Source organism: Nanorana parkeri, unplaced genomic scaffold, assembly GCF_000935625.1.
Source record: "Nanorana parkeri isolate BGI_ZX_2015 unplaced genomic scaffold, ASM93562v1 scaffold577, whole genome shotgun sequence".
Lineage (NCBI taxonomy): Eukaryota > Metazoa > Chordata > Amphibia > Anura > Dicroglossidae > Nanorana > Nanorana parkeri.
Window position 1 is genome coordinate 192428 of NW_017306845.1, and position 16045 is coordinate 208472.

Here is a 16045-nt window from a genome sequence, read left to right on the forward strand (position 1 = left end):
AATAGGCGAGCTCGCTGTCCACATAGTCAGGGATGGCAGTACCACAGTATGTCAACCATCTGTCCCATAGAGAGTTGAATTGGAGCAAGACACCCCTCTGTTGAAAAGTAACACGTTCATATGCGACTATCTTATAAAGTTCCACAAGCCATAGATTCAAAGTGGAAGGGGAGGAAGAGATCCATCTGCAAACCACTAGCCTGGAGGCGGTAAATAAAGCACGTTTAAGGGCCAAAAATGTGTGATAGGTTAGGTCGGTAGCTTCAATGACACCAAGAATGCACACCAATAGGGAATTGAGTAGGGAGGAGGCGAACACAAGATTAAGAGTATTTAGAACCTTATCCCAGTACCGTACCAGGTTATGGCATCTCCAGAGCATATGAATCAGGCAGCCACGATGGAAACTGCATTTGGGACAATGAGAGTCAGCCCCAAGCCCGATACGAAATAAAAATTCAGGGTTACGATATATTCTATGGATAATAAACAATTGTGTCAATCTGTGAGTAGGGGACAGTGAAACCTGAGTAACCCCTTGAAGAACATCTTCCCAGGTGTCATCTGAAATGGGACAGAGATAGAGAAAGCACCAATGTAAGTAGGAGGTTGTTGAGCTCTAGCTATCTGAGCCAGGAGTTTGCCTACCGCGTCCCCTTCCATCCAAAAGACCTGCTTGGCAAAAAACAGATTCCTCCTCCAGCAGAGTATTGACAGAACCTTGTCACAATAATTGAGAAGCCGGATCAGCAAGGGTCTAGGGGGGTTTCCATGTAGGAGAGGTCGAGATGGAACTCTATGAGCCCTTTCCACAGCAAATAAGGGGGACAAATATTCCTTTCCAAAGACCTCACACAGCCAAGTTTAAAAAGAATCAGTGGCATTGGCACCTTCAGCACGCTCTTGCATGCCGACAGCACGGATGTTATTGCGGCGTAACCGGTTTTCAGTCATTTGCTTTCAGGGTGTTCCTAGATATATTATGCGGTGCCTGTTTGACATCAGTGATCAAAGGGGATGTAGAATCTTCCAGATCACTAACTCTACCTTCCAGGGCAGATGTGCATTCCCGTACTTTCTGCAGATCATGGCGTATAAAGGAGATGTCTGCTCTCATCCCCTGGACCTAGTCTGTTATGGAGGACAGTGCGGTATTGCATAGCTGCACAGCCGAAAAGACATCCACAATGGTGGGTTCAGCCGATTTGGACTTGGCCTTAGGTGGTTTGGGGCCCTTGGTGGCTTTAGGAGCAGTACTCACATTTACGGTGGCCTCATCTTCTTCTTGGACATCGCCCCGGAGCAGAATGGAGTCCCGCGACTCAGAGAGAAGGCCGTGGGTGTCTGTGGCACCAAAGCAACAAGCCAGTGAGGGAAAGGTAGGGAAGCCTGACAGGTTAATATCAGGATCAATGGCGAGAGAGCTCCTCGGCACACACCGGACTGCATGAGGCTGCTGGCCACGCCCTAGGACACATATGTTAAAGAAGGACTGAGCACTCTGATGTGAAGGGGCTTCTGATGGAAAGGAGGGACTCTAATGTAAAAGGGGCGATTCTGATAGGAAGGGGGCTATTTATGGGAAGGGGGGCCTTCCCATGTGAAAGGGGTACTCTGATATGAAGGGGATCTCAAAATAGTTTTGGGAGGCTATTTTGTGCAAGGGGGTCCCTCCTTAAATTGCATATCAGACCCTTATCTAGGATAAGGGCAAGATTTTGGGGGGAACCACGCTATTTTTTTAAATTTCTAAATTTTTAATTCTTATATTTTAGACCGAGGTGCCTCAAGAGTTTGCATACTTTTAAAGGGTGCCATGACAAAAAAAAAAGAAAGGCTAATCTAGATGACCAGTATTTAAAAAATCAGGAGGAACATAAATTTGCTAAAAAAAAGAGGGTCTGTTCCTGGAAACAAACACTTGGCAATTTTGTAGCATATGTGACAGAAGCAAGAACAAAATCACACTTATGTCCCATCAACAAACAAGATTTGTTATACAGTAATTAGTCTCATGAGGAGATGGCGGGATGGGGTCACAGCCGTAATGTAACACGGACTAAGCGGTGCAGAGACAGGAAAACATTTAGCAGGGAAATGTAATTGTAGGCAGTAATGTGGCTCTGTTGTTTTCTGCTGTGTGAACCTCAGCCTGGCACAGATTCTGCATAGCCATGCATAAAGCTCTTGTCATGTGTGGTGCGTTTGATGTGATTTCTGAAGAGCACTTCCTGTCACAAAGCCTGATTATCTGCTACATTACTTCAGATAGGGTCAGTCACGCCTCAAGAGACTGAAAAAATATTTTGACAGGCATAGAAATGCCACAATAAGGGTCATTTATCAAAAGACTATTGCATGCAAAGCAAGGCCAAAGACCAGCTACACAGACAGGACACTAAAATCCCCACACATACCTGTTTCAGTGAACACACTGGGTGAAATCATTTTGTTTTATTTTACATTTTTAGATTTCCTAAACATACCATCCATATTGGTAAAATCCTAGTGATCTGTGACTACATCTATTTGTTACCTGCATTGCATATGAGAAATGAAAGCAGTCAGTGAGCTATGGGTGCTATATTTTGTGTAACTGCTGAATGAGAGAAATCTAGCCCTGTATGACTACCATTAATCTACACATTTTCGTGCTTGGAAGAGGTCAGAACCACTAATCAGGTGCTTGAAAATTCAAGAAAAAGGCTGCAGAGTAAGGTATTAAAGCAGAACTACAACTTCCTAAACACAACAGCCAAGGAAAGTGCCATCTTGGCATCTATTTGGATTGCAGTTGCCATGCTGCTGTACATGTGATTGGCTATGACACCAATCCATTTGAGGGCTTGAAAGTTCATTTGAGAGCTGAAAAAAGCACACACAACCTTGATAGTTGGCTGCCTTAAGGGCTAGTTCACACCAGCCTCAAGCATTCTGGCCCGATGCTGGCCAGAACGCACTGGATCGCATAGCCCTAAAAGTAACTGTTTGAGGATATAATAAATTGGTGTCTAAACACACCATGGGCATTTAAAGATTGCTTGTTCTTTGAAACTGGCCATATACAGCCCTTAAATCAGCCATTATCAAACCATGGGTGGCCCTGTCGGCACCAACAGCCTCCACATAAGTCAATTGAAAAATTAAAGGTCACTGTTCAGGTATTCTAAAGCAGCAAATAAGCTCATGCAGCTGTTTCAGTCTTGTGTTTTTTTTGACCGGAAGGCAGTGCACAGGTCTGTCAAGGCTATTAAAGCCGAGACGATCCCTGTTGGCACCACCCAGCTCCACAAAAGTCAATTGAAAAATGGAATGGGTGCTGCAGCTGTCTAAATACAATAGCCAGCAGGGAATATTCCTCCTTCCACACTATTTAGCGTGGTGGATTTAAGTGATTTCCCTGGTGCAGCCCATGCGGGACTGGCTGTGTATGGCTAGCTTTAGTGTTAAAGTGACACTAAACTCAGGAGTTAAATCGTAAAAATACATTCAAGTACCTTAACTATTAAAGGAGAACTATGAGATGAGTGATTTCCACTCACCTCATAGTTCTAGCCGACCTGTGACAATGAGACTGTCACAGGTCGGCTCAGTAGATCGGGAGGTGAGCGAACACATACCAGGTTCGCTCACCTCTCGATCCTGTCACGGCTCTCTGCCGTGACAGGGGAGGGGCTGGATTCCCCTCTCCCCGCTCCGATCTGCCAGCGCTGACTGGCGGAACGGACGGGGGAGGGGGCGGGTACAGCCGGCTCTGCCTCTAGATAGGCAGAGCCAGCTGTCACTCACGCAGCTGGGCGGATCCCGTCATCTACGTCGGGATCCGCTCCGGCTGCGGCGTCTCAGTATACCGCGAGCTGCAGCTTGCGGTATACTGAGCTTAGGGTAACGGGAGGACGCTAGTTTGTGTCCTCCCGTTACCCTAAGGAGAACTATGGGGAAAAACACTGACCCCATAGTTCTCCTTTAACAAAAACGTATCTTATGTGTGTATCACTCGGCTGTAGATCCTCAAATCATCTCGGAATTACTGCTGACACTGTCCTTCCTTCTGGAGGGTGGCTACTTTTGTTCCCCATGGACCTGTGTATGTTGTAAAGTAGCCACCACTACAAGCTCCCTCCCGTGATAGACTCACTCAATACAAATGAGTAAACTAAACATGAGATTGTAGTCCATCACGGGAGTGAACTTGGAGTGGTGACTACTTTACAGTAGCACAGGGACCATGGGGAACAAAAGTAGTCACCCTCCAGAAGGAAGGACAGTGTCCGCACCAATTCAGAGATGATTTGAGGATCTACAGCTAAGTGATACACAAATAGGATACATTTTTGTTAATAGTTAAGGTACTTGAATGTATTTTTAAGATTTAACTCCTGAGTTTGGTGTCACTTTAACTTTCAAAGCTGGAGCCTTGCCAGTGGTATGGTTTGCAGTTCCTTTCCCAGAGCCACACATGAGACAATTAGTATTGTCCCCTTACACTGGCTATTAATTCAAGGAGTCAGTCAAAACACACAATACTGTAATAAATAAGCCATTTCAATGGCCACTTGTCTGTGCTTGCATTTTGGTTTTGGATGCTCTGCTTGGTGGGAAAGATAATCATTTTAGCCATTTTTAAAGCAAAGGCTTACTTGTGACATAAAGACATTTAGTTAGGGGCAATGCTAGTCCGCTGCTAGTGTACTACTCAACATGCAGGATATGTGTAAACTGGGGCAAAGCAGACACACCCAGAATAAGTGCTGATGATTTATTTGAAAATGGAAGCTAAAAGTGCTGGGATTTTAAAGCTCTATTAAAATGATTTATAAAGTTTGTATTCAATCCAAATCCCAAGGAAATCTCCTGATCCATTATAATGAGAAAAGGAAACCATGCGTAAGCTCTAAATCACTCAAGGTGGAGCTCACACTGAGTTAAGGATTTTGTCCCTGAGCCCATGTGACAGTACCACACCAATCCCCAAGCACCATTCCTATCACATAAGAGGAAGGGGAGGGAGTCACATGCTCCTACTTACCAAGAAGTGCCAAGTTGATGTTTTTGATGGCTAAACAGAGTGATGGGACGGCAAAGGTAAGGGCTGCTGAGGAAAGGGCATCAAAGAGGAACCTTTTACTTATATCTTCAAAATAACAACAAACACAACTTTAGAAATGTTCAGTAATAGCAATCTAGAAACACATACTTCTAGATAATTGCAGGCTTTTGTTTTTCTTTGCACACCTTATTTTTATTTTCTTCTTTTTCCCCAGTCTTTTGACAGTGGCCATTTTAACTAAGGGCGGGTTACTAGATCTCCCTTTACTTCCTAGAACTCTGGTACATGTGACTAGGACATGTGACCGTACACATCTCTGGGGATGAAAATGCCTTTACCTGAGATCTCATGAGATTACAGATGAGATTTCCCAGCATTGCTCTGCTGATGTAACCTTCCCAGGATGCAAAACTTGGGCATGATTACATAATTTGTGCCAAAGTGGACCGGGAAGTAGATAAGCAATTGTAAGTAAAATAAAAATATATTTGTTTAGCTAATTAATGTAAAATGATTTCCTATCAGCACGAAAAGATGTATGCTGATGTGATTTTTAGACAAAGGGGGTAAAGGTCCACTTTGAAAAACACCTCTTGCTTTGCCCTGTATGGCCAAAGCACAGTTCAGCTTTGTTTTTGTTAGTTAAAGCCTGTATGTAAATTTAAAAAATACCTTTCATTGCAATCTTCTGTCACATATAGGGGCCCCATTCACATTCGCAATGTGCATGAACACACGTTTTGTGCACGTTTGTCGTAGGGCAGACCATTAATTTTAATGGGCTGTTGTACATGTGACAAAATCTGCACCAGGCGTGTCTTTGTAGCTTAGATTATAATTTTTTTTTTCTAGGCAGTTTATAAACAGAATAAAAGGAATTTATTAATAACTATTTGATGAGCAGAGTGATCACATGCTCATTTCTATTTCTTGTTTTTTATACCTTAAACCTGCCACAAATCAGTGCAAAAGCGGAGAATTCTACTCCAAGCCAAAAGGACCGTGTTAACCCTACATTTATATCCGATGGACCTCTGAGTGGTTCCCATTGCTTGGAATGAATTCCTTTTCCATAGAATAAATAAGCCATTTAATATTTTAGCATATTTTGACTAGTAAATACAAATAATGGATTGCTGGATTTATTAGGGGAACACAGACTTGTTCTGTACATAGCGCTCAATGTGTCCACTGTTGTTATATCAATAATAAATCACCAGAAAATGCAGACTGGATCATACGTCATTTTTATCGAGATTTACGGCATGAACGCACACACTACAAGTTATTTTGTGTTGTAATATCTCTGCACATAAACACTGTAAATATCACTGTGTGTATGTTTTACGAATGTAAGGGATGTGGTATTTCTCCAAATTCTCTTTCTGTATTTTTGTGACCTTGTAGTGAGTTTTAAACTGGCCATACACTTATAGGTTGGGCAGTGTAGCTAGCAGACTCCACCATCCATGCTGAACAGCATGAATGGGTGAATCTCCCCTACAAGCTATTGTATACTGACAGCCAGCACATGCCACTGTCAGAATACATGAACAGTGCAGCTGATTGGTTGCAGTCACTGTTTGGCTGATAATTTTACAACCAGCTACTTCCAAAACTGTCAATTAAGCAATTTACTTTTGTTGAGCTGGGTAGCGCCAGCATAGCCACACAGCTAGAGTTTCAGCCGAGGCAGTAGGACATGGATGAAATTTGAGCAGTGTATGGACAGCTTTAGTCAGCTTGGCTGTGAGCTGGCTAGTGCTCACGAAGCATGGAGTGTATCATAGTTACATAATTAGTCAGGTTGAAAAAAGACACAAGTATCGTATTGGCCACTCGCTGTGCTCTCCAGCAGGGTGTGCTAGAGATAACTTTCTGTGTAAGAATGTTTAATATCTGGCCAATCAACAGGCTTGGGGGGAGGGGCTGGTGCATGATGGGAGTGTTTTAAAATATTTGAGGCACTTCCTGACCCATGGTCTTCCCTCCTGAGCTTTGTTCGAGAGGATATTGCTTTAGCACTTGGCTTGTTCTCAGGCCTTATGGTCTAGGGATTTGGGAAGCTGTAAGGACCACCTTCTTGGGAGGACTCCTTTGAAGATGCTGGCTCCATGGAATTCTATCTGGGCATAGAGGAAGAAGACTGCAGTTGTCCCCCATAGGATCTCTAGTCCTAGGTATCCTAGGGATGTGGGATGCTGCAAGGAGGGCTCATTTGAAGATACAGGCTACCATGGAATGTTATTTGGGCCTAGAGGAAGCAGACTGCAGTTGCCTCTCACATGGAAGTGCTGAGTGACTGACTGAGTGAGTTGGAAAAGCAACACAGAAACCTTTCCTTTGTTGCTCTGCCTTGAATTCTAAGACTGAGATACCACTTGAACCTCAGTAGTCAAGGAGACACATTTAAATGTAAGAGTCCAGCCAGTATAGCCCTGTGAGAGAGGGACCCAGAATTGTAGAAAGACATGCAGGAGACCAAGAACTTTGTTTTAATTAGAATGTACGGGTATCCTATGCTCCTTCCACCTTCCTTCCTATGTCCCTATGCGCTACTGCAATAAAATATCTAAAATGTCAATTAAAGTGACTGGTCCCCTTCATTCTGAACATCCAGAGAAAAGTACCAATCCCTGGGATCTTTGTGCCTCGGATTTGTATTTCCAAGTAAATGGTGCTGGGACATTATCCTGTATTCACTAGAGAGCAGAAGGTCAATATTTATGCTAACCTCTTGAGCATCAGTCTAAATAGAATTATACAAAGCTTCTCAATGTATCCTTTCCTGTTGTATATCTGTCAGATAAGTTCCCATCGTCTCTCTTTACAGCATTGGCTATGTGATATACAGTATGTGACGATTTGTTTAAATAAATGAACACTAAGATTTGCATGTTATCTTCTCAGTGCTGGTGATCCTCACTTTCTACAACTTGATGTGCACAGCACCATCCATGATTATCAATACGAGCACCACTATTGTTACTGGTCCTAGATGCTGTAAAGCGTGCAGGGTGACACATCTGTATACTTCTCTTTACAGCAAGCCAGGGGCGTCCCGAGGCCGGGTGTCACCCGGTCTCTAGCCCGGGACACCCGGTGTCACCCGCTCTCTAGCCCCCCCACCGTGTCGTCAATGCGGCATGCGCGTGACGTCACCTCGCGCATGTGGGATGATGTCATCGTGCATGCGCGGCCATCTGCTTGACACCTGACGGCGGCCATCTTGATGATGGACTCCGGCAGAGAGAGGAGGGGACTTTCACCCGGCGGGATGAGGTATCTCGCCTCCTCTCTCCTGACACTGTCGGGCTCTCGGCCCATGACTGAGTGCCTGACTTTTTAGAGGGGGTGACACCAAAATGACTCTCAGTCATTTTGGTGTCACCCCTGCAATGGTGACACCCGGGTGCGGGCCGCACCCTCCTTGTGACACCCCTGCAGCAAGTCATGAAATATACTCATTAAAATTACAAAAATATAATAAAATATAATAACTAAGAAAAACACAGATAAATCCTGTATAGCCCTATTACAAATACAGTATTCTAGTTTCATGAAGTACATTCCATTATCCTACCACTGTCTATTAATGTGAGAAATTCTAAGAACAACATATGCAGGCAATAATGGGTCCATATTTACCTGACATTGCATTCAACCTGGAAAGAAAGTGTACCATAACATACGTTTTTGCCTCCATACAGAATGGCTGTACATGCAATTCTGCAAGACGAATGGCTATTGTTTATAAATACACTCCTTAAAGTGCATTGCCACTTTTGCAGTTATATTTGAGAAACCCCCACTATATGTTTGTTATGTGTTCCTATTCACACAGCATTCCTTAAAAATATTTTTTTTAAATATATGTCTTACCATTTGGTGATGGAGGTGTGTGGTTGAGTGCCCCCCTTGTGCCTTATATGACATAAATGTCTATGCTTGGAACATATGGAACATTTTCTTAAAGAAGAACTCCAGAAATGTTTTAAAATTAACCCTTGCAGTGACACTACCGCCGCACTGCACGGGTAAAGTGCTTGTTTGTGTCTAGGTGCTAAAATAACATGTTATTAAGTAACAACTTATACTCACCCGAAGCTCCAAGCCAGCTAGCTGCTACAGCGCTCCCTCCAGTCTGTCTCCCCCGCCCTGCAGCATCCTCACGTTTATACACTGTGTATAGACATTATAATTTACGGGACCATAGGCCACTGTAGAGAAAGGGGAAGACGTTGGAAAGAACGGTCTAAGAAGAAGCCAGCTCGGAGCTTCAGGTAAGTCTAACTTTTTTTTTAACCTTGACACAAATGAACACTTAACCCTTGCAATGCGGGGGATGTCCCACTGCAAGGGTTAATAAAAAAATTCCTGGAGTACTTTTTTAAAGCATACTTTATGTAAACTCTAAGAGCCTGTGTCAGGTGGCTTCAGGCTTGTGTCGATGGCATCAGGGGCGTAACTAGAAATCACAGGGCCCCATAGCAAAAGTTAGTATGGGGCCCCCCAAACCGCCTCCAACCCCCTCCGCAACCTACCCTCAACCAACCTTCTCCTTCTCTTCAGCCCTGCTCCTGCTGGCTCTGACAACAGGGCTAAAGAAGAAATAATTCTGCCGCTGGTTTGCTACATTGCGGTTGCCTGGCGGGCAGGGCCGGATTAACAGAATCACGGCCTGATGCTGAGGATTTTGGTGGGCCTTTTTATGGAAATGGCGACAGTCACCGGGGTCCTCTTCCTCCTGTCCGGGCTGTGATTTGTAGTCTCTCTACGGCTTGGAGTCAGTAGTGGAGCACCAGGGCCTGGCAGCAGCTGTGACCCTGGTAGTTCTGCCACTGACTCCAAGCTGTAGAGGGACTACAAATCTCAGCAATACATTATGCAGCAATGCAGAATACCACCAACTATAGAGGACTACAAATCTTAGCAATATAGTATGCAACAATGCAGAATCCGCCAACTGTAGAGGATTACAAATCCCAAAAATACATTAGACAGCAATGCAGAGTATTGCTGTTAGCTATAGAGGATTACAAATCCCAGCAATTCATTATACATCCTACAGTAATGGAGAATAATATGAAGAAAAGACACAAGAAGATATTAGTAAAATGATTTATACCAGGGCTCAAAATGTCAAGTTCTGAGCTGCTAGCCAGGCCTTAAGAGTTACCCGCCACCAGTTGTCCCACCTAAACCCTACCCTGCCCAAACCCCACCAGGTTAGCAGTGTGACGCAGAGTACAGAGGCCAGTGGTGTGATGCACAGTACAGAGGCCAGCGGTGTGATGCACACTACAGTGGTTAGCGGTGTGACGCACAGTACAGAGGCCAGTGGTGTGACGCACAGTACAGAAGTCAGCAAAACAGAGATCAGTAACACAGAGTGCAGAGGCCAGTGGTGTGACGCACAATACAGAGGCCAGTGGTGTGACGCACAATACAGAGGCCAGCGGTGTGATCCACAGTACAGAGGCCAGCGATGTGATCCACAGTACAGAGGCCAGCGATGTGATCCACAGTACAGAGGCCAGCGATGTGATCCACAGTACAGAGGCCAGCGATGTGATCCACAGTACAGAGGCCAGCGATGTGATCCACAGTACAGAGGCCAGCGATGTGATCCACAGTACAGAGGCCAGCGATGTGATCCACAGTACAGAGGCCAGCGATGTGATCCACAGTACAGAGGCCAGCGATGTGATCCACAGTACAGAGGCCAGCGGTGTGATCCACAGTACAGAGGCCAGCGATGTGATCCACAGTACAGAGGCCAGCAATGTGATCCACAGTACAGAGGCCAGCGGTGTGATCCACATTACAGAGGCCAGCGGTGTGATCCACATTACAGAGTACAGAGGCCAGTGGTGTGATGCACAGTACAGAATTCAGCAATACAGAGATCAGTAACGTAGAGTGCAGAGGTCAGTGGTTTAACATAGATGTCAGAGACCTCTGCACTTTGCATTACCCTACGCTAGCGTCGGCGCTGTATATATATATATGGGTATGTACTGATTGAGCGTTAGCACAGCTACCCATATACTGTACATAACATATACAGTGAAAGCATGAACCTCTCCTGCACATATTTTCGCCTGTAATACCCTTTGCACTCTTCTGCTGCACATAATTCCCCCCATAATACCCCTGCTCTCCTCTCCTGCACATTGCCTGCTGCCATACACTGGGTATTCCTCTCCTGCACATATTGCCTCCCATCCTACAATCTAAAATTATCTTCTGCCAAAACTGCCTGCTGACATAACCTCTATACCTCTCTCCTGCACATACTGTCTGGTGGCATACCCATCACATTCCTCTACTACACATACTGACTCTGATCATACTATCCAAAATCCTGTTTTGCCCTTACTACCTGCTGTCATATCCTCTGTACCTCCTCCCTGCACATACTGCCCGCTGTTCCACCCCCTGCACTCCTCACCTGGATATACTACCTGCTGTAATTTCCTACATACTACTCTTCTGCCAAATCCTCCACACTCCTCTCCTGCGTATACTGCCTGCTGTCATTTCCTCCATACTACTCTGTGAAAGTTTGAGGAATGTGAAGGATTATCGCACATGTTTTAGATTCTTCTTTAGCATTGTTTATTATATTGATTTATTACAGGTATTTATATAGTGCTGGCAAGGGAGCTTACAATCTAAGTCCCTATATCTCCAACCTTTCCCTTTTTGGTCAGCCCACTTTTGTTAGTACATCTTGAAATAAAGATTAGCAGACAATTGTGCCATCTGCTCTCTGATATCTGTGGACAGATTAAGAATGTGATATAAGTACCATGTGACTGCATTTATGTCACCTTTTGAACTGTTTATAGATCAACAGATTCTGCTGTAACCTAGTTCATGTTGATACAATGGTTAAGTGAAGAATGCGGACATCTATGCTACCTCAGTCAAGTGACCGCTACTGTAACTAATTACATTAGTCGGCTGTACAGCCATTTGGAGAAAAGCAAATAAAAACAAAAGGAACCGACATGAAGAAAGTGATGGAAGTCATGTTGAGAATGCCATTGATCTCGAGGGACTGTTCCTCTTTTGGAACTAAATCCTTTGTCAATCAATTCTCCCCAGTTGTCCCTCTTTTTTGCCTGATGTATAGACCTTTATAAAAAAAAAATGTTTTAACTACCAAAAGTTTTATACTACACTAAAACTTTCATATAGCCTCAAATTTATTGCATTTGTTATTTTAAAAAGCCAGTATAAGGGGAAATAGTGGTATAAAAAAACACTTGTACGTTTTATCAATCATTTTTTGCATAATCATTTTCTATGAACTGCATAATTGGGGACATGGCATAATTGGTGCTATGTCCTTTAGCAGTAGTAGCACTACTTCTGCTACATTACTTCAGTAGGGTTCAAAGCTATGTTTGGGTTTAGCAGATTTCATCCTGGTTTCTGAATCTCCTGTGAACCAAACTTTGACCAGTTGGCTCATTGTTCACTATTTGTCACGCTGGTCTTATGGTTTCAGCTCATTCTAAATGACTTGAAACAAATACAGAACAGACATTCTGAATGCAGTCTTACTGTCCTGAACTGCATCCTGAATTCTGGTCAGAACACCCCATGTGCTTGTATGGGTTTCCTCTAAAGACATACTAGTAGGTAATTGGCCCTAGTATGTACATATATGAGAAAGGAACCTTAGATTGTAAGCTCCCTTGTAAGTACAGGGACTGATGTGAATGTGCCAAATGTAAAGCACTATGTAAAGTATCAGCGCTATATAAATATCTATAACAATAATACATGTACCAAGTCTGTGACTCAAAAAATACTAAAAGCAGAAGCAACTAGTAATAGCAACCTATTTAACTCTCTCAGCACAGGTTTTCTTCAGTGATACTTTGAGATTGATTTCCGGTGAATATTACTAAACTGCAATAAGATACATCACAAATAGGCAGAGAAGAGCACAATAGCACACATACTATAGGTAGCTGCAATGGGCTGACACTTTTATCACTGCGGGCTGAAGAGTTTGTACAATAGCTATTACTTTCCATGAGCAAAGACATTGCATTATTATCGGTTCTATTCTACTGTAAACTACTATTCAGTGGCTGTTTAGATGATGTTTAGAGACTAACTCAATGTGTCAACTATTCCCGCGGAGCTGATTTACTATGTGTTAACCAGATTATTGGACATCTGTCCACTTCAAATGTCCTACTAGGCAAAGAGGAATTGCTTACTTGACCTTAAACCAATTAGTTGTTTGGTGTAAACATGTGTTTCTTGGTGTGGAGAGGTTTTCATAAGCAGCCCATAAAAATGATGCACATGTTTTTTTCTGAGAGAACAAGGGTGAGAATCTGTCAGTCTAAGTATATGTAACCCCAATCACTAAAAGCTCATTTAAGGCTTGTTTCCACCATGTTTGTTGTTTTTCTGCACACGACCGCACATGTATCATGTGAACAGGACACATAGAAAACAATTGCTTTCCATGTTTCTTGTATACTCCATACATGTGTGGTAATGTGCAGAAAAACAAAGCACAAAGCTCAGCAAACATGGTATGAACAAGCACATAATAAACTTTAACATCAGAATGTAATTTCCAAAGTATGTTCTTACTGTACAACTCTGGTGACAACGCTGTATCCCTGTCTCCTAATTGTGCTCTTGCATTGTCACCCTGTCACCCAGATTTCTGATGGCCATTTCAACACACTTTGCACAGAGATGACCTACTGCTGACACCATTAAAAACAAATTTGAAAATAAAAGGGTTTGTGTGAAAGGTTTAGTGCAGTGTAACACTTTGGGAGTTTTAGAAGAACTCCAGGAAATATAAAAATGAATCCTTTCCCCACACACACACACACATACACACACACTGCAAGCGGTAGCTGCTTGTTTTGGTTTAGGGGCTAAAATAAAGGCGATCCGTGTTCCTGCGGCAGTGAGAGATTCCTCTCTCCCCCTTCCCCTACGGTTGTGTTATGTATCTTGGCATCCTTACACCTAATGCAGCTGCATTAGATGTGATGATGTCACGGGCCCTCAGACCACCAGAGCCAAGGGGAGAAAAGCCTGCGGGGACTGTTCTAGCAGCCAAGTGGGACCGAAGATCAGGTGAGCATTTTTTATTTTAGCCACTAAACCAAAATAAGCAGTTAACCCTTGCATTGTGGGGGTAGACCCACAGCAAGGGTTACTTTTTACATGTCCTGGAGTTCTTCTTTAAGTATTGCATTTCGGCATTTCTTTGAAAAGTCTACACATCTGTCCAAAAAGTGGGACAATTAAGGAGGAAACAGGGATTTGGTTCCAAAAGAGGTACTGTCCCTTCAAACGGGTGCCATCGAGAATCACACTGAGATATGCCATGCAGCTAAGAGGCTTCAGAAGAGCAGCAGCACTATAATGCAACAACGGATTCAAAATAAAGTGTAAAAACTTGTATTTTATATTTAAAAAAAACAAAAAACGACATGTATGTTTAACACTGCTTTAGAAAACGAAATGTCACTCTTTTAGGGTTTAAACCTACGTTAATATTAGGAAACTGCTACAGTTTGTTTTCAGTTGTTATACTCTAGCTTCTACAAAATTCTATAGCTTTTGTAGTGTTGCTAAAAGATAATAAATCAACAAATTGTCATATCGCTTCCAACTTTTAGAATATTCATGGGCACGCCAAGTGACATCCGAAAGGTTGCCACATACATTATAATCTGATTTAGAATCTGTACAATCTTTTGGATTAGTCAATAAGTATGTATTGTAAGGAACAATCCCCAAAAAAAGAAACAATCCATTACATTTGTATACAATCAGGAATATCTTCACATTACAGGTTTTTTTTTGTATATCTAAAGAAGATTGTACAATCAGATTATAATGTGCTTGGGTAACTTTGGACATACCATTGCACTGCATCAGTAATGTGCTGTGCCAATAGTAGCTCCTCTGAAATGTTGCCCAATTACCTATAATATTAACAGCATGCTAGAACTCACACTGCACTTACTGTATAGAGTACTCGGCATAGCCACTCCTGCTTCCATCATTTACCTTCCAACCTCTCACCCAGTTGATGCTCATTATTTATTTCAGACACTTCATGAAAGTCAGCAATGAAGTACTATATGAAACTATGTATTTTCTTTCCACAAGTTTGCGATTCCAGTAGACTGTGCAACACAGTATTCAAGAGTCAATGAACCGCAATTCTGTCATGCAACAGGTTACGGAAAATACCTTTGTATACGTTTTACTGCATGACCATTTTTACATTTAACAGAACAATAACTATAAACAGTTTTAACATGCTCATTAATATAATGTCAAATATCATTTTCATATATTAGGTTTATAAACTGCTTATGAAAGATGTTTTTCCTAAATTTCATGCGGTTCATCATTCACTCCAGTTTCCTCTCATTAGTAGGTGACTAAGGCCTTGTTCACACCAAATGCAGACCAGATCCGGTCAGGTTTCTGCACACGCAGTGTAGTGGGTTGTGCCGCGTTTTAGACGTGTTTTGGATGCGTTTGTGATGCGTTTAGGGCCGGTTTTGGTTAAAAAAATAATAATAATTTTTAAAGTTTAACATGGGCTTTCAGGCACTTGAATGCGTTTTTGATGCGTTTTTGATGCGTTCCAGACCAGATCCAGAGCAGGTAAAATAGGGCTTGCCGCATTTTTTTCATCCGGTCTGGATCTGGTCTGGATCCGCACGCTGCGATGTGAACTGGAGGTCAAAATACCATAGGAATACATTGGACGCAGTTTTGATCCGGTCTGCACCTGCTCTGGTCCGGATCTGCTCCGCGCTTGCAGATCACACGGCCTAAGCATCCACCTCAATTAGCCATAGTGTGTCTGTATGAATATGCAAGGAACTATAAGGTATTCCATATATGTTCTGTGAAGTGATGCAGAACTTGATGTTATTGTATAAATGAGTGTATGTGTAATATATATATATATATATA

The 16045-nt window shown here is 42.9% G+C and overlaps 1 protein-coding gene across 1 annotated transcript in view; it reads right to left on the reverse strand.

Moving 5' to 3' along the window:
* Positions 1-16045, reverse strand: part of PHEX (phosphate regulating endopeptidase homolog, X-linked) — a 145503-nt gene that overhangs the window by 128581 nt on the left and 877 nt on the right. The window lies entirely within an intron of this gene.